This window comes from Rhinolophus ferrumequinum, chromosome 2, assembly GCF_004115265.2.
Source record: "Rhinolophus ferrumequinum isolate MPI-CBG mRhiFer1 chromosome 2, mRhiFer1_v1.p, whole genome shotgun sequence".
NCBI classification, from domain to species: Eukaryota; Metazoa; Chordata; class Mammalia; order Chiroptera; family Rhinolophidae; genus Rhinolophus; species Rhinolophus ferrumequinum.
The window spans coordinates 50,765,679-50,770,558 of record NC_046285.1 but is presented as its reverse complement, the minus strand read 5'-3'; the positions used below and the strand labels follow the sequence as shown (position 1 = coordinate 50,770,558).

Sequence of the window (4,880 nt, the reverse complement as noted above, 5' to 3'; positions counted from 1 at the left end):
GTAAGAGACGCGGTTACCGGAAGGTGGAGAGTGGGGTCTGGATCGGGCGGCCCGTCCACCCTCGGCTTCCCCTTACCTTCATGCATTCCTCCTTCGGGCTTTTCCCCATAGCTCGCGTCCTCCCTCCTGAGGAAGAGGCGACGACGGCGTCGGGTCTCCGGTTCAGGCGGGAGACTGCCCTCCCCCCCCCACGTATCCCAAACCCTGGTTCTCGGTCTTCTCGTAGTGTGGAGGGGGACCCCCTCCCCGCTTCTGTCAGCTCAGACCCCGGGAATGGGCCGAGCCCTTTAGCCCCCGCCGGCCCAGGGACCTAGGGGCGGGAATGGTGGGGGGCCGCACCCGGGCCACCGCCCTCCTCCTTGATCGTCATCTCTTCTCTGTGCAGCCCTGGGGTGCAGTGCATCCCCTCACCTCCTTTTTCCTTTCTTCTTCGGCCAGGTCATTCTCCCCCGTCCCTGGCCTGCCCTTCCCTTTTCTGGGCCCCTTGGAGCCATCGCCGTGGCCCTGGCTTGTTGGGGCCCTCCTGCTTTAACGGCGAGGCTGGTGGGTTCGGCGGCGCCTTCACGGATCCCGTGGGATAGGCTGCCAGAAAGGGGTGTGTGTGTTGAGGAGTACCTTCAAGACAGAGGTTTTAAGATTAGAATGAGGAGGACCCCCCTCCCATACACACACACACACAAACCTTAATAGAGAAGGCCTGGAGGAATCCTGGGTGGCGTTTCCCACCTCCCCATAATAAAATCATAAAGACTGAGACCATGGCGCCGGGGCCTCTTGCCGATAAAACAGGGATGGCGGCAGAAACTTCTTTGAGAGAAAATCAGTTTCTGGATGTCAGTATCCCCCAAACCCTTGGTTTTTATTTTCCTTTGGTCCTCTGCGAAGGGCACACGCAGAACCTCTAACCGTCTGGAGGAAAGGCCCTAAGACATTCTATGAATTCTCTGACTTCTCTCTGATGGTGCTGAACTTTTTTTGCATGAGTTATTAGAGGGCGGAGCAAATGATGAAGTTCTCTGTGGAGTGATTTGAGAGAAGAGTACTCCATGTGCCTGAGTGTAATTTTGCCGTTCTAGTTTGTCATTTTGGAAGGAGGTCAGAATGTTAGTTCCCTCCCTTAACAGATCTATACTTTTTCTTGGTAATTTGTTAGATGCAGAGAACGTTTCCACTACTAAAGTACGTAGAATTTGACGTACAAGACCTGGTTAAGTAAATTTTTTTTAATTGTTTTAACTACTGCAGGTTGTATACACGTTGCCATTTTATAATGAAAGCTAGTTTTAATTTTTGCTCAGCAATAATAACTAGATGTTTGATGCATTATCTGGCTTGTGGGCATGAAACATCACAAAACATCACATCAAAGTTGATAAAGTAAAATTTGTAATCAAATTGAGATGAGGAGTGGAATAACTTTTCTTAATGTTTTTAAACTTTTGTGATTGGATTTTTATATTAAAGATGTAATGCATTTCCCAATGGCTAAGCAGATCAATGTTATTGGGAAAATTAGAAATTATTGTGTATACAAGTTAATATTGCATTATGTTTATATAGAAAAATCTTTGTAGTGAATTAGATATTGAAATATTTACCATTATTAATCTTGATTCAGATTTTTTAGAAGTGGTTTAAGATGATATCTGTTTAATTTTAGTTTTTTTCTGCTAATTACCACCCCTTCAACAACTCATATTGTTTTAATCTCACATTATTTCTTCTAATGCAACATTTTTGTTAAACATAGAGAAAAACCCAGTGTGGTAAGATGAAGTAACTCACTTAATTGCTTTAAATCTGTTTCTGTCTGCTAGTCTACATGGCTTGTTTCCTGGACACAGGCCTTTCTATTTCTGAGTCAAGTTGGAGACCCTCAGTAGAACAAAGTATTTGGAATTCTGCAAAAGAAAAAAATACTTTAGATTGTTTTTAATGTAAAAAAATACTTTAGATTGTTTTTAATGAATTTCTATTAATAATTTTTGGGATTTTTTTTTTATATAAGATAGCGATTAACTTTTAGAAACATGATTGACCCCATTAGTCTTTTTCACATATCTTAAAAAGAAATTTTGGGGTTCTGTCTGCATATATTTTAAATTGTATTTATGATAAAAGGGTATTTGATAATTATTCATTGCTGGGTGAATTAAACTGAATTTAAGCACTTATGCTCCGATTTCAGAAAGGTTTTACTTACCTGGAAGCTCAACATTCTGGTAAAAGCAATGCATTTTCAAAAATGTAAGTCTTACCTTTTCGGTGGCATTTAGAAATAGAACAGAAAATTGAAAGAGTTGTAAGTCTTATTTCTCACTAACTAGAACAAATCTCACTGTGTATATGATACATGAGTATGAGGTAAGGACTTTGATTTTTTAAATTATTAAAAAGATATCATATGAAATAATTTTGAAAAAAGGAAAAACTAATCCACTTTCACAACAATATTTTACATTTTATCTTCCAATTCTTGTTTACATACTTTTATTTTTAATATTTTTTCTTATTTTTACATTGTGGATCATAGCATGCATAATTTAGAATCCTGAAATTTTCAGTTAACATTATATCGTAAACATTTTTTTCATAATCAAACTCTTTGATAAGCAAGTAGCCAAGGAAAATGATGCTGTTTGAAGTAATCACATTGAGAACATATATATTAATACCTCTACAACTTCTGTCGTTAGACTTATTTGAAGTTAAGTAGTAAACCTGTCCTGTTATAGTCTGCTACATTTTACAATATTACTCAGTTTGCTCTCCCTGGTTATTCATCATACATGGCTTTGAATGACTGCTGACTGCTTTTAAAAGTCATATGAATTCCCCAAATAGGAGGAAAGAATGTGCTGCTGAATCTGAAGGTAATTCTAAAAGTACAATTTTTGAAAATGTTTTGAACCATGGCATTACCCATTAACAGCATTTGGGCTGTCATCCATCCACACCTACACAAAATACACAGATGTAATCAGAATAATTTTTTTTTTTTAATTTAATTGAAGACCACTTTATTCACTGACTTGAGTGACTGTGTAGGTTACTTAATCTCAGTATAGTTCAATTTAATTAACATCCAAATATGCTCTGTTCAGTACTGGGCCTGTTACAAATACTGGGAAAAACACAGTAAGAGAAACATAGTTCCAGATATCATGAAGCTCATAGTCAAATAGACAACGATGACACTGATGAGTAAAGCTCGTAGTGCTGTGGGCGGTTCTGAATGTTGGGGGGATGCCCAAACTCCTACCTTCTGAGTGGTTCCAAAATCGTCTTGTATTTCTTCTAATTGTCACCGATGTCCTGTCTTAGTCTTCAAGTCCTGGAGATCCCTTCAAGCTTTAAAGATCTGGGTCCAGAAGTGTGAGTCATATCCAGAGAAAGGCACAAGAATAATTCTTGATAAAAAGGATAGATAGATGATACAAAATAGGCAAAAATAAACAGGCAATTAAAAGGTAAGGACAGACAATGTGAGGGAATAGAAAGGAGAGGCTGAGAAGAATACAGGAGTTTGCTAGTATAGCATTGTAAAGCTTTGTGCATAGTAGGCATTCACATACTTAATGAAATTATAGAACCTCAGTTGTGTAGAAGAGACCTTAGTTTAATATTTCTCTCAAGTTGTTGAATGAATGCATATTTGTTACAGAAATTAGAAACTGGTGTGTGTGGTATTTGGCTTTGTGACCAATTTCCATTCATAGTCTTTTCTACAATACATTTCTCTTGGGTTAGCATTAAAATATTTTTAAGTTCTCTGGCAGGAAAAGTAGTCTGTTGCAAGTGTTATAGATATATCAAAAGAAAACTCTAACAAAGAATTATTTCAAAAGGTGATAATGACTTTGGAACAGAAATTTAGGGAAGTAGTTTTTTTTGAGTTGTGAATGAAATCTTACCAATAAATTCAGTATTTATTGATAAACTACTATGTGCCAGGCGTTGTTCAGATCATGGGGATACTGCAATGAAAAAGACAAGGTGTATTTATGCAAAAAGCTTAAAAGTTACCAGGAATACAGACACATACACAGGTATTGTAATACAATGGGAAAATAGAAAGGAGCTATTTTGGAGCACAAAAGAGGAAGATCAAGAAAGACTTCCCAGGAAAAGTAATTTCTTAGCTAAAACCTAAAGGAGAGATGTTTCTAGCAGGAGGAATGTTTGTAAAGGCCTGGAGGACACAGGGACTTAACACACATACAGAGACAAGAAAGCAGAGACAATAGGTTTAGGGAATTGATAAATCCAAATGAATAGAGCCTAGCTGGTGGAAGATGCACTAAATGGAATTGAAGAGATTAAGTGGGTGCCAGATTAGGAAGGACCTTGTTAAACCACGGTGAGGAACCTGGCTTTATTCTGAGTGTAATGGGAATCAGTGAAGCTTTAATTAGGGGAGTGACATAATCAGATTTGGATTTTTTAGAAAGAGCCACTTGGCCGTAGTGGAGAAGAGGTGTGGTAGGCACAGAGATCAGTAGAAGACTGTTGCATTACGCTTGAAAGACACTGGTGTCTTGAAATAAGTTCGTGGCAGAGAAGTGGACTCTGAAAGATATGGGTAGAAGTCAGAGGAGTCAGAATGAAGCTTCGGATTTCTGTTTTGGACATCCAGATACTGCTGCTGTTTGTGAAGGTTTGGTAGAGAAGTTGTTTGGGGAGAAAATGATTAGTTCAGTTTTAGGTTAGCTGCTGCCTGTGGGACTTCCAGTTGGAGCTGTTCAATGAGCAAATGACTATTTGGGTCTGGAAGGAGAAGTGACATTTGAGGAGTCATATTGATGGCAGTTGAAAATATGAAAGTAGATGGCATCTTGCAGGGGAGAGTGTAGTGTGAGAAAATACTAGGTTCCAGGACA

General features: G+C 38.8%; 1 protein-coding gene across 1 annotated transcript in view; it reads left to right on the top strand.

Annotated features, from left to right (window-relative positions):
• The window catches only part of UBXN7 (UBX domain protein 7), a 51,047-nt gene that overhangs the window by 396 nt on the left and 45,771 nt on the right, over positions 1–4,880 (top strand). The gene's annotated exons all lie outside the window — the stretch shown is intronic.